This window comes from Balaenoptera physalus, assembly GCF_965194825.1.
Source record: "Balaenoptera physalus genome assembly, chromosome: 12".
Taxonomy (NCBI): Eukaryota; Metazoa; Chordata; class Mammalia; order Artiodactyla; family Balaenopteridae; genus Balaenoptera; species Balaenoptera physalus.
The window spans coordinates 39,277,851-39,302,838 of record NC_138897.1 but is presented as its reverse complement, the minus strand read 5'-3'; the positions used below and the strand labels follow the sequence as shown (position 1 = coordinate 39,302,838).

Here is a 24,988-nt window from a genome sequence, read left to right as displayed (position 1 = left end):
TGGCCAGCAGAAAAACTTAACCTGGGATGAAAAGATCACCTTTGCCCCTTAGAACGTTTGTGGCTGTCCATAAATCCAAAGAAAAAAACCAGATATTCAGTTTATATTATGCCCCATATCTAAAATATCTTGAGATCTACCCCTGGCTGTTGCATTATTCTACTGAGGGCTTTTTATATTTTTTTCAACAATTTCAATAACAGGCTTGGAGGACACATCCCTGTTGAGAGATCACTAATTTTTATTTATCACTGCCAACATCACAGAGAAAAATATAATTTGTTTGGCTCTAAGAAGACTAACTGATCTTCAGGTGGGATAAATAGCTTGCATGTACTCTTCACTTGATTTCTGATTTACATAGTAACTCTCTTTTCAGCAAGGAACACCCTACATGTCTTCCTGATGCTGACCTGGATTTTACTTACAGCTGCCCTAAATTGTGTTATCTTGGTATACCAGTTGTTCAGTATTCAATGTTCCCCCTCTGTAACTTAATATTATGATTTATTTCTGACTTGGATTTTCTTTATCAAATACTGACTTTCCCTAAGAGGTTCATGTGGAAATGTGCTGTATGTAGAAAAGAGCAGTTTGCCCTCAGGGCAAAAACATGAATACTGACCCAGGGACACAAAAACAGGGCAGAAGAGATGGTGCCATGAGTACTCAAGCAGCCAGCAAAATTAACTCATTCCTTGGTCTCTTGTATCCTCCTAAATGTTGTGGAGTGACTTCAAATTTTAGCATATAAAATAAAGTTAGGAAGTAATTGTTGTCTGCTAACAATCTGTTCTTTCAACCTCATAGTTCAAAAATTCACTTAAAAACTGCAATTTCATTTTATCTTGGCCAATGCACCAAATTTTGAGGTATGTGGTGATTCTGATACTACCTAAAAAGCAAATATTTCTTGCAGTCTATTTCTGAATGATTTGAATGAGCTCAAGTAAATGACTCAGAGATGGATTAAATGTCCTTTGAAATACACCCAAAAATAATAATTAGGAAAAGAGTGCTTGAATAAACACATTTAGAGTGTTATCGAGCGTATACAAGCTTAGATGGTCCATATTTTGAAAAGGCAGTGAGTCTATAGCATGTTCTAGGGGAGCTGAGCTGATTACACCATAAATAAAAATGGCAGTGGAGGCATTTGTTTTATCATTCAGTTAAACAGGAGGAATTTTTTCCTTCCTAGAGGGACTTACGTAAGACTAATGATCAGACAACCCTAACAATAAGAACAACAGAAAATAAGAAAACATTACCTTTCAAGAGTATGAAATCACTCCTCTTAGAGTCTTTTAGGATTTAATACTTTTTTATTGGTAATGTCAAATTAAAACTTTCTCTAAAGCAGTGGATAAGTAGATGAGTCTTCCCATGCCACCTAAGGCTTATGGTCTCCCATAATTCAACTAACATCCCTGTGTATGTTTCCAAATCCTTCTTTCAATGTCTCCAGTGTTCAAAAACCTGCTGGACAGAGTGAGGTGTGGAGGAGGAGAGTGTTCAAATCCTAGCTCTGTCACTGGCTTGCTCTCTTCATTTTGAGCAAGGTACTTAGTATCTCTGAGCCTCAGTTTTCACATCTGTAAATGAGGAGTAGTGAAACACCAGCCTCATGGGGTTGCTTTGTGGGCTGAATGAGGTTCACAGGGGAAGGTGCATAGCTGGCTTTGCAACAATCTCCTTATCCAACAGTGAATCCTCTTGGCATGTGGACTCATACATGACCTTCCAGTGCCATTCCTTGACTCTTTCTAACACATCTCATGCAGTCTCTGCTGGCTGTTGTGTTTTCCAGTCCACAGATACCCCTGGCATTGTACCACATCTGTACTCCTTCCACATTATTCCCCAATACATGCAACCTCTAATGACAGTGCAATCTTTTTAGAGAACCTCTGAAGTAGAAATATTACTAGTCCACAGTGAATATAAAAATAGATTAATAGCAAAAGGAAAGACTGAATATAATTGAAGATGAAATTATGCATTTCCTTGGGACATAAATAAATAGAAAGTACTCATTTTTTACTTAAAGAAGGGGAAAGTTCTGAGATCTTTCTGTCATTATTCTGGCTATCCTAACTGTACAGAAAGTCTTGGTTCCCCACTGAGGCTGCTTATTATTGTGATTTTCCCAGGGGCCCCTCTGGAACAGACAGAAGCCCTCCCTCCCCACAAGCTATGAGTCAGACATGGCATCTACATGACTCGTTACCAAATGGTTCTTCACCAGAATTCCCCTTGCTTACTTTCCCCCAGTCCAGCCAGTCCCTGTGACCAGCCACCTGCCCTGACTTGTCCTAGATGCAGCTCTTCTGCATGTTTTTGATGCTTCTCCTCAGAGTCATTTCAAAGAGCCTGGCTTGTGCACCGTGACCCCACTCTAATCAGTTTCCAAGGGCTGTCTTAAAAGCCAGGTGGTCTACAGTGTAATTTGTGTTTAGAGAACCCTCAAGGCCAAAATGTCTTTTAGAAACTCAGTCCCTTGGGTATGTCAGTCTTCCCCCTGTTCAAATGCATATGCTCTGGGAAGAACACACAGCAAATCATCTCTCCATTGATAATAGTGAATCTCACACAGGGCTGGAGCGAGTTTGTGATAGGAAGCATAAAAGGGAGAAAAAAGTTACAAGGGTTGAGGTGGTTAATATGGGAGATGTCCATGAAAAGACTAGGGAGAGGATTTGGGACAGGTTTGCACACATGGAGGAGGACAGAGAAGAACCAAACCAAACCCCTTATACTGCACAATTGTGCCAGAGCTGGCCCTGCTCTCCACAACACTTTAGGAGTAGTAGTCACCTGTACCTCTCATTGCGAGCAAAATCCCTTATTGTTTATAGTATATTCCACTTTTTAGAAGATAAAAGTCCCCTGCTAGAACTAGCCTGCTCAGAACGGTATTCAAGTTTTCAGAAAAGCCCAGCACCAGCATATTTCTTATCCATTTTGAAGGTTATAATAAGTCTCTCCTATTAATTCATAAGTCCTTTAACCACATGCCATTTTTGGTCCTTATGCTTTCCTTCTTCTTTCTAACCCTGGGGAAAATTTTTCATACCCAATCTCTATAGATATATGAATATGAAATTGGGTATGGTTATCTTATTCCTCTAATCAGAAGGTCAGCAGTCACCTGGGGGCTTTTCCATCTCTCTTCTAGCTGAACACTGGCATTTAGTAAATCAAAAATTGGTTACAAATTAGTGAAGCTGACTGGTTCAATGAGATACAGCCCAGAGTTTTTGCTGAAAGTGTGAAGGTTTAAATATGATTTGAAGGGAGTTCTGGGTGAACTCTATTTGTCAAAGCAGTAGAGTTAGCAACATAGAAGATGAGATATACTCTCCTGGGAAAAGTGTCAAATTGCATGGGGAATGGGAATATTTCACAAGATGATTATTGAATTTTGAGCATCACTCTGAGTGGATTAGGTGTAGGTTTTTTTGGTTTTGTTTTTGTTTCCCCCCACCACCACAGGTATAAGGAAGTAGCTGGAAACAGTTTTCAGCCTAGAAAATTATTTCAGCCTAGAAATAAGTAGGGAAGCCTCTTGTACATGTCTAGCAGTCTGCCAGGTGCTAGAGTGATGCAGGATATGTTTCAAAGTTCACACACTCATGAAATAATTTTCAAACAGTGAAGTGCTAACCTATGTGATGTGGATCAGATGTATCAGGACACTAGAAAAGGAGGGAAAGAGAGCACCAGCTGAAGAAATTTCACGGAAGCTTCACAGACAACCTAAGTCTTGTACTGGGTAATAAAAAATGGGCATGTAGTTTTGTTTGCTTGTTCATTTGTTTTGTTTTGTTTTGTTTTAACCAGAGGTAGGAAGAGTGGAAACTGGAGTGGGAGGAAAGATACAAGTAATGATGAAAGTGGTTGGTGAAAGTGAGTAGGTCTGGAAATGGGATCAAGTAAGAAGACTCTCCTCCCATGGACACACCAAAACTACAATTACATATAGAACAACTCTCTCTGAGAACAACCTGAAGACTAGCAGCACAGCTTTTCTACAATTAAGGATCTAAAGAAAAACCATATTTAGACAGGTATGAAGGGGAGAGAAATAATCCAGTCAGAACCCACACCCTCAATGGGTGATCCCAAAGAGAAAGGGATATCACAAACTTGGAGGTCCTTCATAAGGAGCAGGGATGTTGAGCCCCACATTGGGCTTTCCAGCCCTGCACACTGGCTCTGGGGAAATGAGACCCCTTAATGGGTTTTGAAAACCAGTGGGGCTTATGACTGGGAAAGGCTGTAGGAAACTGAGACTCACAAACTCACTCACTCTGAGTCCCAGCACAGGGGCAGCAGGTTGAAAAGCACCTGGCACTCTAGCTGGCCTGCCAAGGCCACCCCAACATGACTCACAGTCTGCATCTGGCTCTGCCTCCAGCACACTTCTGGAGAAGCCCTGGCCCACAACAGACTCCAGCTCCAGCCCCATCCGGCCAGGGTGGTAGTCTTCAGCATACCTTGGGAGAAGCCCTGGTCTGAGCCAGGTTCCACTTCGAACCCTCTCCCCACCAAGGCAGTGGTTTTTTATGTGCCTTGGGAGAAGCCCTGGCCCACATCGGGCTCCAGCTCCAGCTCACCTGGCCAAGGAGGCAGCCATGTATCCCAGAAAAAGCCCCAGCGCCCACTTGCTTTAGCTCCAGCCCTCCTGTCAAAAATACTGGGCATATGCAGTCTGCATAGGGATGCTCCTACACAAAGGAATGGGAGACGCAACTGTTTCACCTAATTCATAGAGACAAACACAGAAAGTCAAACAAAGTGAGAAGACAGGAATATTTCCCAAATGAAAGCACAAGATACAACCCCAGAAAAAAACTGTAATGAGACAGAAATAAGTAATTTACCTGATAAAGAGTTCAAAGTAACAGTCATAGACATGGTCACTGAACTCAGGAGAGAAAGAGAGGGACAGTGAAGACTTCAAGAAAGAATTAGAAAACATTTTAAAAAAATCAGAGCTGAAGCATATAATAACTGAAATGAAAAACATACTAGAGGAAATCAATAGCAGATTAAGTGATACAGAAGAATGAAATGCATAAGTGACCTGGAAGATAGAATAGTGGAAATTACCCAGTCAGAACAGCAAAAAGAAAAATGAATTTTAAAAAATGAAGATAGTTTAAGGGACCTCTGGGACAACATCAAGCATAATAACATTCACATTATAGGAGTCCCAGAAGGAGAAGAGGGATATAAAGGGGGAAGAAAACAAATTCGATGAAATAAAGGCTGAAAACTTTCCTAGCCTATGGAAGGAAACAGATATGTAACTCCAGGAAGCATGGAGAGCCCCCAAAAAGATAAACCCAAAGAAATGTACACCAAGACATATCATAATTAAAATGGTGAAATTTAAAGGTAAAGAGAATTTTAAAGGCAACAAAAGAAAAACAAAGAGTCACATACAAGGGAACCCCCATAATACTATCAGCTGATTTTTTAGCAGTAATTTTGCACACCAGAAGGGAGTAGCATAATATATTTAAAGTGCCAAAAGAAAAACACTACAACCAAGGATAATCTACCTAGCAAGTTTTTCATTCAGAATTGGAGAGATAAATTTTCCCAGATAAGCAAAAACTGAAAGAGTTCATCATCACTAAACTACCTTATAAGAAATGCTAAAGGGTATTCTTTAAGTGAAAAATGAAAGGCTCTAACAAGAAATAAGAAAATATATGAAGGAAAAAAATATCACTGGTAAAGGCAACATATATATTAAGGCAGTGGATCAACTACTTAAAAACTTAGTATGAAAGTTAAAAAACAAAAGTCATACAATCAACTGTAACTACAATAAATACAAAAAAAATGTAAAATATGATGTCAAAAACAAAACATTGGGAGGGAAGTAAAAAATGTAAGATTTTTAAATGTGTTTGAACTCATATAACTATCAGTTTAAATCAAATGTGTGTGCATATATATAATATGTATATAATATATAGATATAGATATTGATATATATGAACCTTATGGTAACTACAAATGAAAAAATATACAATTGATACACAAAAAAACAAAGAAAAAAGAACTCTAACATAACACTAAAGAAAATTTAAATACCACAAGGGAAGAGCCTGAAAGAAGAAGAAAATAACATAGAACTACAAAAACAACCAAAAACAAATAACAAAATGGCAATAAGTATATACCTAACAATAATCACTTTAAATTTAGATAGACTAATGCCCCAGTCAAAAGACACTGGGTGACTGAGTGGATTAGAAAGCAAGACCCATCTATATGCTGCCTGCAAGAGACTCACTTCAGAGCTAAAGACACACACAGACTGAAAGTAAAGGATTATATTGAGCAGAGTTCCCTGGGGAAAGAATTTGAAAAACAATAGATACATGTATATGTATAACTGAAAAAAAATAAAGGAATTAAAATAAATAAATAAATACAATACAATAAATAAGTAAACCATAAAAAAAAGGAAAGTAAAGGATTGTAAAAAGATATTCTATGCAAATGGAAATGTAAAGAAAGCTAGGGTGGCAATACTCACATCAGACAAAACAGACTTTGAAATAAAGACTATAACAAAAGACAAATTATGGCATTACATAATGATAAAAAGGCCAATCACAAATAGAAGTACCTAATATATAAAGCAAATATTAACAGACATAATGTGATAAATTGATAATACTACAAAGTAGTAGGGGACTTTAAAACCCCACTTACATCAATGGATAGATCATCCAGATAGAAAATCAATAAGGAAACATTGGTCTTAAATGACATAATAAACAGATGAACTTAATAGATATCTACAGAACAGTCCATCCTCAAACAGCAGAATACACATTCTTTTCAAGTGCACATGGAATATTCTCCAGGAGGCCACAAAACAAGTCTCAATATATTTTAAAAGACTGAAATTATACCAAGTATCTTTTATGATTGTGTGAAACTAGAAATCAATTACAGAAAGAAAACTGGAAAAAAACACAAACACCTGGAGACTAAATAACATACTAGTAAAAAACCAATGGATCAGTGAAGAAATCAGAGGAAATAAAACAATACCTTGAGATGAATGAAAATAGAAACACATTTTTCTAAAATGTATGGATACAGCAAAAGAGGTTCTAAGAGGGAAGTTTGTAATGATACAGGCCTGCCTCAAAAGACAAGAAAAATCTCAAATAAACAACCTAACTTTACACTTAAAGGAATTAGAAAAAACAGAACAATCAAAGTTCAAAGTTAGTAGAAGGAAGAAAATAATAAAGATCAGAGTGGAAATAAATGAGACAGAGATTAAAAAAAGAGAAAAAAGAGAGAGAAAGAGACAATAATGAAACTAAGAGCTACTATTTGAAAAGATAAACAAAATTGATAAAACTTTAGCCAGACTCATCAAGAAAAAAGAGAGAGGGCCCAAATAAATAAAATTAGAAATGAAAAAGAACTTACAATCAAAATCACAGAAATACAATCATAAGAGACTACTATGAACAATTACATGCCAACAAATTGGACAATCTAGAAGAAATGGATAAGTTTTTAGAAACATATAATGTTCCAAGATTGAATCAGGAAAAAGTAGAAAATCTGACCAGACTGATTACAGTAATCAGTAAAAAACCAAACAAACAAAAAAAAACTCCTAACAAACAAAAGTCCACGATCAGGTAGCTTCCCAAACTATTCCAAAAAATTGAAGAGGAGGAAACACTTCCAAACTTATTCTATGAGTCCAGAATTACCCTGATACCAAAACCAGACAAGGACACTGCAAAAAACAAACAAACAAACAAACAAAAAAGCCAATATCTCTGATGAATATAGATGCAAGTATCCTCAATAAAATATTAGCAAACCAAATTCAACAATACATTAAAAAGTTCATACATCATGATCAAGTGGGATTTATTCCAGGGATGCAAATATGATTTGATATCTTCAAATCAATCAATGTGATATACCACATTAAAAAAACAAAAAATTAAAACCACATGATCATCTCAGCAGATGTATAAAAATATTTAACAAAATTCAACATCCATTCATTATAAAAACTCTCAACAGGTGGGTACACAGGGAACATACCTCCACACAATAGAGGCAATTTATGAGAAACCCACCAGTAATATCATACTCAACAGAGAAAAGCTGAAAGCTTTTCTTCTAAGATCAGGAGCAAGACAAGGATGTTCACTCTCACTACTCTTATTCAACATAGTATTGGAAGTCCTAGCCACAGCAATCAGACAAGAAAAACAAATAAAGGCATACAAATTGGAAGGGAAGAAGTAAAACTGTCACTATTTTCAGATGACATGATAATATATGTAGAAAACTCTAAAGACACCACCCACAAACTATTAGAACTAATAAATAAATTCAGTAAAGTTGCAAGATACAAGATTAATATACAAAAATCTGCTGCATTTTTTTTTCAATGTAACTGTCTGATTTAATGTAAAAGTCAGGGTAATAAGAAAGGTATTAGAAGGCACAAAAATTAGATCTCTAGTATCAGATAGCCTAATAATTCACATAGATTATTCTAACTAATGTACAAAAATGTTAAAGCTGCATTTTTATACAATAATAGTGAAGTATCAGAAAGAGAAATCAAGAAAACAATCCCTTTAACAATCACATCACAAAGAATAAAATACGCTTGACCCTTGAACAACACAGGTTTGAACCGCATGGGTCCACTTATACATGATTTTTTTCAATACATACGTACTACAGTACTACACAATCCATGGTTGGTTGAATCTGTGAATGCAAAACCACAGATACAGTGGGCCACCTGTAAACTTATACACAGATTTTTGATTGAGTTGCGGGGTTGGCGCCCTTAGCCAAAGCATTGTTCAAGGGTCAGTCTACTTAGGAATAAATTTAACCAAGGAGGTGAAAGACCAGTACTCTGAAAACTAAAAGACATTGATGAATGAAATTGAAGATGAAACAAATAAATGGAAAGATATACCATGCTTATGGATAAGAAAAATTAATACTGCTTAAATGTCCACACTATCCAAAGGAATCTACAGATTCAGTGCAATCATTATTAAAACACCTATGGCAGTTTTCACCAAATTAGGAGAAATACTCCTAAAATTTGTATGAAACCACATAAGACCTCAAAGAGCCAAAGTAATCTTGAGAAAGAAGAACAAAGCTGGAGGTATCATACTCCATGACTTCAAAATGTGCTACACACCTATAGCAATCAAAACAGTATGGTTCTAATTCATTCTTTTACATGTAGCTGTCCAGTTTTCCCAGCACCACTTATTGAAGAGGCTGTCTTTTCTCCACTGTATAGTCTTGCCTCCTTTATCAAAAATAAGGTGACCATATGTGCATGGGTTTGTCTCTGGGCTTTCTATTCTGTTCCATTGATCTATATTTCTGTTTTTGTGCCAGTACCATACTGTCTTTATTAATGTAGCTTTGTAATATAGTCTGAAGTCAGAGAGCCTGATTCCTCCAGCTCTGTTTTTCTTTCTCTAGATTGCTTTGGCTATACGGGGTCTTTTGTGTTTCCATACAAATTGTGAAATTTTTTGTTCTAGTTCTGTGAAAAATGCCATTGGTAGTTTGATAGGGATTGCATTGAATCTGTAGATTGTTTTGGGTAGTACAGTCATTTTCACAATGTTGATTCTTCCAATCCAAGAACATGGTATATATCTCCATCTGTTTGTATCATCTTTAATTTCTTTCATCAGTGTCTTAGAACACTCACTAACACAATACACAAAAATAAACTCAAATTGGATTAAAGACCTAAATGTAAGGCTAGACACGATCAAACTCTTAGAGGAAAACATAGGCAGAACACTCTATGACATAAATCACAGCAAGATCCTTTTTGATCCACCTCCTAGAGAAATGGAAATAAAAACAAAAATAAACAAATGGGACCTAATGAAACTTAAAAGCTTTTGGACAGCAAAGGAAACCATAAACAAGACCAAAAGACAACCCTCAGAATGGGAGAAAATATTTGCAAACAAAGTAACTGACAAAGGTTTAATCGCCAAAATATACAAGCAGCTCATGCAGCTTGATATCAAAAAACAATCAACCCAATCCAAAAATTGGCAGAAGACCTAAATCAACATTTCTACAAAGAAGATATACAGATGACCAACAAACACATGAAAAGATGCTCAACATCACTAATCATTAGGGAAATGTAAATCAAAACTCTAATGAGGTATCACCTCACACCAGTCAGAATGGCCATCATCAAAAAATCTACAAACAATAAATTCTGGAGAGGGTGTGGAGAAAAGTGAACCCTCTTGCACTGTTGGTGGGAATGTAAATTGATACAGCCACTATGGAGAACAGTATGGAGGTTCCTTAAAAAACTAAAAATAGAACTACCATATGACCCAGCAATCCCACTACTGGTCATATATCCTGAGAAAACCATAATTCAAAAAGAGTCATGTACCACAATGTTCATTGCAGCTCTATTTACAATAGCCAGGACATGGAAGCAACCTAAGTGTCAATTGACAGACAAATGGATAAAGAAGATGTAGCACATATATACAATGGAATATTACTCAGCCATAAAAGGAAACAAAATTGAGTTATTTGTAGTGAGGTGGATGGACCTAGAGTCTGTCATACAGAGTGAAGTAAGTCAGAAAGAGAATATTAAATATCTAACATATATATATGGAATCTAAAAAAAAAAAAAAAGGTCTGAAGAACCTAGGGGCAGGACAGGAATAAAGATGCAGATGTAGAGAATGGACTTCAGGACACAGGAAGGGGGAAAGGTAAGCTGGGAGAGAGAGAGAGAGAAAGGGTGGCATGGACTTATATATACTACCAAATGTAAAATGGATAGCTGGTGGGAAGCAACTGCATAGCACAGGGAGATCAGCTCGGTGCTTTGTGACCACCTAGAGGGTTGGGATAGGGAGGGTGGGAGGGAGACACAAGAGGGAGGAGATATGGGATATGTGTATATGTATAGCTGATTCACTTTGTTATAAAGCAGAAACTAACACACCGTTGTGAAGCAATTATACTCTAACAAAGATGTTTAAAACAAAAAACAAAAAACCGTATGGTACTGGCACTAAAAGAGACACAAATCAGGGGAAGAGAATAGATTGTCCATAAATAAACCCAAACACTTATGGTCAATTAATCTATGACAAAGAAGGCAAGACTATACAATGGGGAAAAGTCTCTTCAATAAGTGATTTTGGAAAACTAGATATGTAGAAGAATGAAACTAGACCATTTTCTTGCACCTTATACAAAAGTAAACTCAAAATGGAATAAGGACATAAATGTAAGACCTAAAACTGTAAAACTCCTAGAAGAAAACATGGGTTGTATGCTTTCTGACATAAGTCTTCATAATATTTTTTTTTGGTATGTCTCCTCAGGCAAGGGCAACAAAAGCAAAAATAAACAAATGTTACATCATCATACTAAAATGTTTTTGCACAATAAAGGAGACCATCAACGAAATGAAAAGGGAGAATGGGAGAATATACTTGTAAATGATATATCAAATAAGGGGTTAATATCAAAATTATACAAATAACTCATACTACTCAATATCAAAAAAAGAAACAACCCAGTTAAAAATGGACACAAAATCTGAATAGGCAGTTTTCCAAAGAAGTCACACAGACGGCCATCAGACACATGAAAAAATGCTCAACATCAATAGTCATCAGGGAAATACAAATCAAAACCACAGTAAGATACTACCTCACACCTGTCAGAGAGGCTATCATCAAAAAGAGAACAAGGGCTTCCCTGGTAGCGTAGTGGTTGAGAGTCTGCCTGCCAATGCAGGGGACACGGGTTCGAGCCCTGGTCTGGGAAGATCCCACATGCCGCGGAGCAACTGGGCCCGTGAGCCACAATTACTGAGCCTGCGCGTCTGGAGCCTGTGCTCCGCAAGAAGAGAGGTCGTGATAGTGAGAAGCCCACGCACCGCGATGAAGAGTGGCCCCCGCTTGCCACAACTAGAGAAAGCCCTCACACAGAAACGAAGACCCAACACAGCCATAAAATAAATAAATTAAAAAAAAAATAGCTTAAAAAAAAGAGAACGAATGAAAAGTGTTGGCAAGGATGTGGAGAAAAGGGAACGCTTGTGCACAGTTGGTGGTAATATAAAATTGGTGCAGCCAGTATGGAAAACAGTATGGAGGTTCCTCAAAAAATTAAAAATAGACCTAGCATATGATCCAGCAATTCACTCCTGGGTATTTATCCTAAGAAAAGGAAAACACTAATTAAAAAAGATATATACACCACAATGTTCCAATATTCATTGCAGCTTTATTTACAATAGCCAAGCTATGGAAGCAACCTAACCATTGTTGGATGAATGGATGAAGAAGATGTTTATATACATATATATTTATATAATGGAATATTACCCAGCCATAGAAAAGAAGAAAATCTTGCCATTTGCAACAACATGGATAAACCTAGAGGGTATTATGCTAAGTGAAATAAATTAGACAAAGACAAATCTCACATGATCTCACTTATATGTGGAATCTAAAAAAGAAAGCAAGCAAATATAACAAAATGGAAAGACACAGATACAGAGAACAAATTAATGGTTGCCAGAGGGGAGTGGGGCAGAGGGATGGGTGAAGGGAATTAAGAGGTCCAGACTACCATTTATAAAATAAATAAGTCACAGGTATATAATGTACAGCACAGGGAATATAGTCAATAATATTGCAATAACTTTGTATGGTATGTAACCTATAAAAATATTGATTCACTATATTGTACACCTCAAATGAATACAACATTGTAAGTCAACTACACTTTAATTTAAAAAGTGAAAAGGAGAGTAAGTCTGTCCAGCTGGAGCTGAAGGCAAGTGCTAAGAAATGGTGGTCAGAGAAAGATTGGCCAATGAATTTGGAGGTGATATTTTAGATCAAAGGAATCCACAGATGTTTCTCCATAATAATATAAAAGAAAGATAAAAGTGATATTTTAGTATGTATCTGGCCATTGGGGTTGAGACTGGGGAGAAAATCCATAGTAACCCCCACGCATAACTTGATGGGATTGGTTTACAATGAAGCGCTAAAGGGAAGACACAATTTTGCAGTGAAAAGTGTCAATGAAAACCAAGAGTACTCCCCCCACCCCACGCCCCCCCAAAAAACCCAAGAGTACTCCATCACAATGCAAAGAGGATTTTAAACAACTGACAAACTTCCAGCCTGCAGCAGAGGAAAAACATTGTACCTCGGGCTTCTATAGGTCTTCTTCACTGGAATGTTTCCATTTCAGCCAAATTGCTAAGTACGTATGTGAGGTCTGGGCCCCCTTTAACATGAAGGGGTCTGCTGTGCCTCCCCATGTCCAAGTGGGCTCAGGAAGCAGCTGATCACTGGGGGATCTTGATGCACCCTTGATGCAGTAGAGCTGGGACGGGCCTGCCTAGAACAGGTGGTAGTGGTGTAGGAGCCTCAGGCTCTGAGATGTAATAGTTGCAGCCTTCTGTGTTTGTGAAGGATTCTGGAGCTCCCTGGCCACTTGCACCTGGCTTAAGGCACAAAGTTGAATCGTACGTGCTGAGAAGCAGGTGCAAAAGACCTTGTGATGTGGTTTAGCTTGTATGTAGATCTGCTGCCCACCCAGCATTTGCAGCTCAGAATGTTGAGTGTTTCCTTTCTCTCATTATCCTGTACCCAGTATTCTTGTGGAAGGTCTGAAGGGGACACTGAAATTTTTCCCTTTAGAATTTACTGCGTTTATGGCAGAAGTGATATAATAAAGTACTATTTGCAAACTTAGGCAAGAGTAAGGGTCTATGAACATATTTATGAATAACAAAGTGGGATTGAATCATGTTGGGCCTGCACCTGTTCAGTCTTGGTGTTGCCAGGATGTGGGGTGAGGTGGGGAGGGAGTTGGCAGAAACGGTAAGGGGCAGATGGGGGTCAGGGATGCAGGGTCAGGAATTGAACTAAGCTGAAGCACAGACAGGCAGGGCTGGGCAGTTTAGCTGGATGCTGAGGCAAGAAGAAGAGATTTGCTTTTCCTGCAGCTGTTTGTCTAGAGCCATCTTTTATGACAGCGTTCACTCACAGTTCTCTGAAGTGTCCAGCCTGTGGAAGCTGAGTGATGGGCTGGCAAAACCTCTTTTGGAGCCAAGATTGGGTCTCTGCCATTGATGACTTTTCTGAGCTGGTGATAGTAGCAGTTCTTCCTCAATTTGGCCCAGGGGTTGTGAGGATGTCAGACAGAAACTGAATTCCTGAATCCCCAGGGTCATCACTGTCTTATTTGGCTGCTGCAGCTGGGGCTGAAGGCTCTGAAATGAGGCATGTAACTAGGGCTTCGCCTTCCTTTAGCAGTCATTTTCACACTTTTTCAAAAAATGATGTATTTTCCCAGGAGGATGGATGGCTGCCTATAGCAACCTTCAGCTAAATGAAAGCATTCTCTTGGTCTCTGGGGAACCAGATGCTGACAGCGAGCTTCTAGGATTTAGAATTTCCTGGGTGTGTTACTTGAGCCTAACAAAAGAGAAAAATCCATTCTGGATGCAATTAGATCATTTTTTTCTTTGTCTTCTCCCCCTCTCCCACCTGAGAAATAGAAGAAGAAAAGTGAAGGACAGACTCCTCCCACTGTTACTGGTAATTTTAAGCCCAGTGTGGGTGAGTTAATAGCTGATAACAAATAAAAGGTTTGTACGTGTCCTTTTATCTCTTTGAAAAAGCTATAATGCCATGAGTACACTCTGAATAAGAGGGGCATTCTCAATATATTCAAATAAAGTGAAGGATAATTTTATTATGATACCATGCAGCAAGGCTTCTGTGTAGAACTAGAAGCTCCCAGAGGAAAGCAGTTTCAAAGCAACTAGCACAGACTGGGAAGGGCATGTTGACCCTGAGGGTGTAGCAGGAGGGAGCACATATGCTTGTTATTCGACATCACAGACAAGGTGTCGTGCTCACAGGTGTGTAGTAATCAATTGTGATATATGTCCTCCCAATCTTGTTGCTACTAATAAACACTAGTAAACACTGTTATATGTAATAACTTCAATTTTAAAATTATCTTTGTTGAGTTATATTTTATCTACAGTAAAATTAACCAATTTTAAAAGTACAATTTAATGAGTTTTGACAAATGTGTGTAGTCATGTACCACCAAAATGATCAAGATCTAGAACATTTCCATCACCCTAAATGTTCTCTGTGACCTTTACAGTCAATTCCCTTCACCCCCTCCACTCCCAGCCCATGGCAACCACTGATCTGCTTTCTATCACTATAGTTTTGTTTTTGTTTTTCCTCTGCTATATTTCTAAACTAATCTTTCAAGTAATTACCATATTGTTTCAATATATTTGTGAATATTACTAATCTCATTTTAGCCACGTCTTTATGGATGGCTTTAGAACCATTCTGTCAATTTAAGGTAACTTTGTAGGTTTCCACTTCAATCTGTTAACATGTGATCCATATACGATCATAGTTTAGCTCATTTCTTTTTTTTTTCCCTCCAAGTTCTTGGTGGGGAGCAGCTCATTGTCACCTTTATACTTTAAAAATTGTGAAAGGAGGTCATATATACACATATATGCTGGGAAGCAGGCAAGGGTCAGGAAGAGAGGGTAAACAGCAGGAGGCTGAGGGGCAGGAAGGGTGAGCATCACTGATGATCTTGCAGGAGGGAAAATATGTGGTTGCATTTGGAGGGGGTGGAGGGTGGAGACATTTCTTCTGGGACAGTAGTTAGAATAGATATTGCTGACAGGTTAACCTAGAGGTGAAGAAATGCCACTGAGTCATGTGTTCAGAGTGACTAGGATAGATAGAATTAGGGATTCTGAGGAGTGTGCTAGAAATTTACAACCACTGGAAGAAATGCAATACAGCAATAATGAGGTATAAAGAAAGAAATCACTAAGGAGCATTGAGAGACCAATTGCTCCTTTAGGTACCACCTGGGTACCATTTTATATGGGTTCTTCTTTAATCAGACAGAGACTTAATTCCGCTCAATTAAATTTTTATTAAAAATACTTTCATATCTACAGAAAAGTTTTAAGAACCCTATATTTTATGCCCATATATCCTTCACCTAAATTCAACCCAATGTTAACATTTTGCCACATTTGCTCTTTCCATCATATAAAATATATAGAGCATTCTTATAATTATTATCATCCTGTTGAACCATTTGAAAGAAATTTGCAGAGGTCATGACTCATCATTCCTTCAGCACATATTCCCTAAGAATGTGGAATTTTTTTTCACATAACCATAGTTCAATTCTCAACATCAAGAAATTTAACGTTGATATAATAGTATTATCTAATATGAAGTTCATATTTAAATTTCTTCTGCTGGAGTGGCTTGCATTTTAAATGACTGTAAGCCAAAATCATCTCATGACTCAAAAGAATGATACTGGGGAGAGAGCTTCAAGATGGCGGAAGAGTAAGACACAGAGATAACCTTCCTCCCCACAGATACATCAGAAATATATCTACATGTGGTTCTGCTCCTATAGAACACCTACTGAACTCTGGCAGAAGACCTCAGACCTCCCAAAAGGCAAGAAACTCCCCACGTACCTGGGTAGGGCAAAAGAAAAAAGAAAAAACAGAGGCAAAGAATAGGGACGGGACATGCACCAGTGGGAGGGAGCTGTGAAGGAGGAAAGGTTTCCACACACTAGTAAGCCCCTTCACAGGCGGAGACTGCGGGTGGCAGAGGGGGGAGCTTCAGAGCCGTAGAGGAGAGCACAGCCACAGGGGTGCGGAGGGCAAAGTGGAGAGATTCCCGCACAAAGGATTGGTGCCGACCAGCACTCACCAGCCCGAGAGGTTTGTCTGCTCACCCGCTGGGACGGGTGGGGGCTGGGAGCTGAGGCTCCACTTCAGAGGTCGTATCCCAGGGAAAGGACTGGGGTTGGCGGCGTGAACACAGCCTGAAGGGGGTTAGTGTGCCACAGCTAACCGGGAGGGAGTCCGGAAAAATGTCTGGAATTGCTGAAGAGGCAAGAGACTTTTTCTTCCCTCTTTGTTTCCTGTTGCGTGAGGAGAGGGGATTCAGAGCTCCACTTAAAGGAGCTCCAGAGACGGGCACAGGCCACAGCTATCAGCGCGGACCCCAGAGACGGGCATGGGACGCTAAGGCTGCTGCTGCAGCCACCAAGAAGCCTGTGTGCAAGCACAGGTCACTATCCACACCTCCCCTCCTGGGAGCCTGTGCAGCCTGCCACTGCCAGGGTCCCATGATCCAGGGACAACTTCCCTGAGAGAACGCAGGGCACGCATCAGGCCGGTGCAACGTCACACTGGCCTCTGCCCCCACTGGCTCACCCCACATCCATACCCTTCCCTCCCCCAAGCCTGAGTGAGGCATAGCCCCCAAAGCAGCTGCTCCTTTAACCCTGTCCTGGCTAAGGGAACAACACACGCCCTCAGGCGACATACACGCAGAGGCGGGTCCAAATCCAAAGCTGAACCCTGGGAGCTGTGCGAACAAAGAAGAGAAAGGGAAATTTCTCCAAGCAGCCTCAGGAGAAGCGGATTAAAGCCCCACAATCAACTTGACGTACCCTGCATCTGTGGAATACCTGAATAGACAACGAATCATGCCAAATTGAGGAGGTGGACTTTAGGAGCAAAGATATATTATTTTTCCCCCTTTTTCTCTTTTTGTGAGTGTGTATGTGTATGCTTCTTTGAGTGATTTTGTCTGTATAGCTTTACTTTCACCATTTGTCCTAGGCTTCTGTCCATCCGTTTTTGTTTATTTTTACTTTAAAAAATTTTTTTCTTAATAATTATTTTTTATTTTTTATTTTAATAACTTTTTTATTTTATTTTATTTTATTTTATTTTATTTTATTTTATTTTATTTTATCCTCTTTCTTTCTAGTTTTTCTCCCTTTTATTCTGAGCCATGTGGATGAAAGACTCTTGGTGCTCCAGCCAGGACTCAGTGCTGTGCCTCTGAGGTGGGAGAGCCAACTTCACGACACTGGTCCACAAGAGACCTCCCAGCTCCACATAATATCAAATGGCAAAAAACTCCCAGAGATCTCCATCTCAATGCCAAGACCCAGCTTGACTCAACGACCAGCAAGCTACAGTGCTGGACACCCTATGCCAAACAACTAGCAAGACAGGAACCCAGCCCAATCCATTAGAAGAGAGGCTGCCTAAAATCATAATAAGGCCACAGACACCCCAAAACACACCACCAGACATGGAGCTGCCCACCAGAAAGACAAGATCCAGCCTTATCCACCAGAACACAGGCACTAGTCCCCTCCACCAGGAAGCCTAAACAACCCACTGAACCAACCTTAGCCACCGGGGATAGACACCAAAAACAATGGGAACTACTAACCTGCAGCCTGTGAAAAGGAGACTCCAAACACAGTAAGTTAAGCAAAATGAGAAGACAGAAAAACACACAGCAGATGAAGGAGCAAGGTAAAAACCCACCAGACCTAACAAATGAAGAGGAAATAGGCAGTCTACCTGAAAAAAAATTCAGAATAATCATAGTAAAGATGATCCAAAATCTTGGAAATAGAAGAGAGAAAATACAAGAAACGTTTAACAAGGACCTAGAAGAACTAAAAAGCAAACAAACAATGATGAACAACACAATAAATGAAATTAAAAATTCTCTAGAAGGGATCAATAGCAGAATAACTGAGGCAGAAGAACGGATAAGTGACCTGGAAGATAAAATAGTGGAAATAACTACTGCAAAGCAGAATAAAGAAAAAAGAATGAAACGAACTGAGGACAGTCTCAGAGACCTCTGGGAAAACATTAAATGCACTAACATTCGAATTATAGGGGTCCCAGAAGAAGAAGAGAAAAAGAAAGGGATTGAGAAAATATTTGAAGAGATTATAGTTGAACACTTCCCTAATATGGGAATGGAAATAGTTAATCAAGTACAGGAAGCACAGAGAGTCCCATACAGGATAAATCCAAGGAGAAACATGCCAAGACACATATTAATCAAACTATCAAAAATTAAATACAAAGAAAATATATTAAAAGCAGCAAGAGAAAAACAACAAATAACACACAAGGGAATCCCCATCAGGTTAACAGCTGATCTTTCAGCAGAAACTCCGCAAGCCAGAAGGGAGTGGCAGGACATATTTAAAGTGATGAAGGAGAAAAACCTACAACCAAGATTACTCTACCCAGCAAGGATCTCATTCAGATTTGATGGAGAAATTAAAATATTTACAGACAAGCAAAAGCTGAGAGAGTTCAACACCACCAAACCAGATTTACAATAAATGCTAAAGGAACTTCTCTAGGCAGGAAACACAACAGAAGGAAAAGACCTACAATAACAAACCAAAAACAATTAATAAAATGGGAATAGGAACATACATATCGATAATTGCCTTAAATGTAAATGGATTAAATGCTCCCACCGAAAGACACAGACTGGCTGAATGGATACAAAAACAAGACCCATATATATGCTGTCTACAAGAGACCCACTTCAGACCTAGGGACACATACAGACTGAAAGTGAGGGGATGGAAAAAGATATTCCATGCAAATGGAAATCAAAAGAAAGCTGGAGTTGCAATTCTCATATCAGACAAAATAGACTTTAAAATAAAGACTATTACAAGAGACAAAGAAGGACACTACATAATGATCAAGGGATCAATCCAAGAAGAAGATGTAACAATTGTAAACATTTATGCACCCAGCATAGGAGCACCTCAATACATAAGGCAAATACTAAGAGCCATAAAGGGGAAATCAACACTAACACAATCATAGTAGGGGACTTTAACATGCCACTTTCACCAATGGACAGATCATCCAAAATGAAAATAAATAAGGAAACGCAAACTTTAAATGATACATTAAATAAGATGGACTTAAATGATATTTATAGGACATTCCATCCAAAAACAACAGAATACACATTCTTCTCAAGTGCTCATGGAACATTCTCCAGGATAGATCATATCTTGGGTCACAAATCAAGCCTTGGTAAATTTAAGAAAATTGAAATCATATCAAGTGTCTTTTCTGACCACAACGCTATGAGACTAGATATCAGTTACAGGAAAAGATCTGTAAAAAATACAAACACATGGAGGCTACACAATACACTACTTAATAACCAAGTGATCACTGAAGAAATCAAAGAGGAAATCAAAAAATACCTAGAAACAAATGACAATGGAGACACGATGATGCCAAACCTATGGTTTGCAGTAAAAGCAGTTCTAAGAGGGAAGTTTATAGCAATAAAATCCTACCTTAAGAAACAGGAAACCTCTAAAATAAACAACCGAACCTTGCACCTAAAGCAATTAGAGAAAGAAGAACAAATAAACCCCAAAGATAGCAGAAGGAAAGAAATCATAAAGATCAGATCAGAAATAAATGATAAAGAAATGAAGGAAACAATAGCAAAAATCAATGAAACTAAAAGCTGGTTCTTTGACAAGATAAACAAAATTGATAAACCATTAGCCAGACTCATCAAGAGAAAAATGGAGAATACTCAAATCAATAGAATTAGAAATGAAAAAGGAGAAGTAACAACTGAGACTGCAGTAATACAAAGGATCATGAGAGATTACTACAAACAACTCTATGCCAATAAAATGGACAACCTGGAAGAAATGGACAAATTCTTAGAAATGCACAACCTTCTGGGGCTGAACCAGGAAGAAATAGAAAATATGAACAGACCAATCACAAGCACTGAAATTGAAACTGTGATTAAAAATCTTCCAACAAACGAAAGCCCAGGACCAGATGGCTTCACAGGCAAATTCTATGAAACATTTAAAGAAGAGCTAACACCTATCATTCTCAAACTCTTCCAAAATATAGCAGAAAGAGGAACACTCCCAACTCATTCTACAAGGCCACCATAACCCTGATACCAAAACCAGACAAAGATGTCACAAAGAAAGAAAACTACAGGCCAATATCACTGATGAACGTAGATGCAAAAATCCTCAACAATATACTAGCAAACAGAATTCAGCACATTAAAAGGATCATACACTATGATCAAGTGAGGTTTATTCCTGGAATGCAAGGATTCTTCAATATACACAAATTAATCAATGTGATACACCATATTAACAAATTGAAGGAGAAAAAGCATATGATCATCTCAATTGATGCAGAGAAAGCTTTCAACAAAATTCAACACCCATTTATGATAAAAGCCCTGCAGAAAGTAGGCATAGAGGGAACTTTCCTCAACATAATAAAGGCCATATATGACAAACCCACAGCCAACATTGTCCTCAATCATGAAAAACTGAAACCATTTCCACTAAGATCAGGAATAAGACAAGGTTGCCCGCTCTCCCCACAATTATTCAACATAGTTTTGGAAGTTTTAGCCACAGCAATCAGAGAAGAAAAAGAAATAAAAGGAATCCAAAGTGGAAAAGAAGAAGTAAAGCTGTCACTCTTTGCAGATGACATTATACCATACATAGAGAATCATAAAGATGCTACCAGAAAACTACTAGAGGTAATCAATGAATTTGGTAAAATAGCAGGATACAAAATTAATGCACAGAAATCTCTGGCATTCCTATACATTAATGATGAAAAATCTGAAAGTGAAATTAAGAAAACACTCCCATTTACCATTGCAACAAAAAGAATAAAATATCTAAGAATAAACCTACCTAAGCAGATGAAAGACCTGTAGGCAGAAAATTATAAGACAATACGATGATTATAAGACAATAAGATGATACAAATAGATGGAGAGATATACGATGTTCTTGGATTGGAAGAATCAACATTGTGAAAATGACAATACTACCCAAAGCAATCTACAGATTCAATGTAATCTCTATCAAACTAGCACTGGCATTTTTCACAGAACTAGAACAAAAAATTTCACAATTTGTATGGAAACACAAAAGACCCTGAATAGCCAAAGCAATCTTGAGAATGAAAAATGGAGCTGGAGGAATCAGGCTCCCTGATTTCAGATTATATTACAAAGCTACAGTAATCAAGACAGTTTGATACTGGCACAAAAACAGAAATATAGATCAATGGAACAGGATAGAAAGCCCAGAGATAAACCCACGCACATATGGTCACCTTATCTTTGATAAAGGAGGCAAGCATATACAGTGGAGAAAAGACAGTCTCTTCAATAAGTGGTGCTGGGAAAATTGGACAGGTACATGTAAAAGTATGAAATTAGAACACTCCCTGACACCATACACACAAATAAACTCAAAATGGATTAAAGACCTAAATGTAAGCCCAGACACTATCAAACTCTTAGAGGAAAACATAGGCAGAACACTCTATGACATAAATTGCAGCAAGATCCTTTTTGACCCAGCTCCTAGAGAAATGGAAAGAAAAACAAAAATAAACAAATGGGACCTAATGAAACTTAAAAGCTTTTGCACAGCAAAGGAAACCATAAACAAGACCAAAAGACAACCCTCAGAATGGGAGAAAATATTTGCAAATGAAGCAACTGACAAAGGATTCATCTCCAAGATTTACAAGCAGCTCATGCAGCTCAATAACAAAAAAACAAACAACCCAATCCAAAAATGGGCAGAAGACCTAAATAGACATTTCTCCAAAGAAGATATACAGATGGCCAACAGACACATGAAAGAATGCTCAACACCCTTAATCATTAGAGAAATGCAAATGAAAACTACAATGAGGTATCATCTCACACCAGTCAGAATGGCCATCATCAAAAAATCTAGAAACAATAAATGCTGGAGAGGGTGTGGAGAAAAGGGAACACTCTTGCACTGTTGGTGGGAATGTAAATTGATACAGCCACTATGGAGAACAGTATGGAGGTTCCTTAAAGAACTAAAAATAGAACTACCATACAACCCTGCAATCCCACCACTTGGGCATATACCCTGAAAAAAACATAATTCAAAAAGAGTCATGTACCACAATGTTCATTGCAGCTCTATTTACAATAGCCAGGACATGGAAGCGACCTAAGTGTCCATCAACAGATGAATGGATAAAGAAGATGTGACACATATATACAATGGAATATTACTCAGCCATAAAATGAAACGAAATGGAGTTATTTGTAATGAGGTGGATGGACCTAGAGTCTGTCATACAGAGTGAAGTAAGTCAGAAAGAGAAAAACAAATACTGTATGCTAACACATATATATGGAATCTAAGAAAAAAAAAAAAAAGGTCACGAAGAACCTAGGGGCAAGACAGGAACAAAGACACAGACCTACTGGAGAATGGACTTGCGGATATGGGGAGGGGGAAGGGTAAGCTGTGACAAAGTGAGGAGTGGCATGGACATATATACACTACCAAACATAAAATAGATAGCTAGTGGGAAGCACCGCATAGCACAGGGAGATCAGCTCGGTGCTTTGTGACCACCTATAGGGGTGGGATAGGGAGGGTGGGAGGGAGGGAGACGCAAGAGGGAAGAGATATGGGAACATATGTATATGTATAACTGATTCACTTTGTTATAAAGCAGAAACTAACACACCATTGTAAAGCAATTATACTGCAATAAAGATGTTAAAAAAAAAAAGAATGATACTGTTGTGGAACTATAGGCCATGGGGTTACTATTTGAGAGAAGAGGGGTACCCATTGACCAGATATATTCATAGTCTTATGGAGAGTGTCCAATAAATATTTGTCTAATTGACCTGAAGTATATGAACATTATTTAAAAATTCATTTGCTTGGTTTTCATTTTTTGTTTTTAGCTTTGGGGACCTTGCTGTTACTGAGTGAGCAAGCTAGGCCATTAGCTATTTGGAACACTCCATCTCAGCTCCATTTCTCCAGTGCCTTGTAACAGGCAGGACTGTACAAAGGAAAACCCTTCTTATGGCCCCAATTCATATCAATCAAATACCAAGGAAAGTATCCTAATATCTTTCTAAAATGTTTTCACTTATCTTGGTGTTTAGTTGTCATAAAATCATATGTTTAAAGCGTCCATTGGGTGTAAATGGTCCCATAAACTCTTGTAACTGACTGACGTGATAATGAAAGTATCTTCACAAAGAACAGCAAAATAGATCTCTTTTTTTTTATCGTAATCATCAAATACTGTGACCCATGGTATTGATTGAATTATACATAAACCTGATAAGGATGATAGCATGCTGGTTCAAAACAAACCACACACAGATTAGGTTACAAGAAATAACCTAAATTCTAACAATATCCAGACTCTGCTGGATGGATACCAAAACAAAAATATTTCCAGACAAAAATATTTCCTGTAGGTATGTAATTTTTTACATTTTTTAGGATTGTACTGTGAGAAATTTTATCAATCAAAAAGTAGGAAAGACTTTATTAAGTCTTTGTCATATGAGAGAGAATCGAATTCCAAGCAGCTTCTCTGAATTTCTTTCTAGCTCTTTCTTTACTGCCACTGTATACTTTATTTCATGTCTTTCTATTTACTTGGACTTGTTTTTATTTTCTATTGAATCACCTTGAGTAATTTTTTAAATAAAGCTGTGTGTTGATGGGTTAAAAAAAGAAGAAACTTAGTGTTTCTCTTTACGGCAGATGCACACATATATGGTTAATTTATTTTTGACAGAGGTGCCAAAGAAACTCAGTGAGGAAAGGATAATCTTTTCAACAAATAGTGCTGGAATAATTTTACAGCTATATGTACACAAACAAACAAGCAAAAAACAATACAAAAAATACCCTCAATTTTTACCTAATACCGTATAGAAAAATTAACTTGAAATGGATTTTGTTCCTAAATGTAATAGCTAAAACTATGAAACATCAAAATTAAAACAGGAAAAAATCTTAGTGACATTCAGTTTGGCAAAGAATTCTTAAATACCACACACAAGGCATGAAATAAAGAGCGTTAAAGTAAAAAAAAAATTGACTTCATCAAAATTTAAAGCTTTAGCTC

At 38.0% G+C, this 24,988-nt stretch overlaps 1 long non-coding RNA gene across 1 annotated transcript in view; it reads right to left on the bottom strand.

Annotated features, from left to right (window-relative positions):
- Positions 1-24,988, bottom strand: part of LOC309639216 — an 800,045-nt gene that overhangs the window by 21,512 nt on the left and 753,545 nt on the right. The window contains exon 2 of the long non-coding RNA XR_014251521.1: positions 14,134-16,230. This is a non-coding gene — a long non-coding RNA (uncharacterized lncRNA). The remainder of the gene's footprint in view (positions 1-14,133; positions 16,231-24,988) is intronic.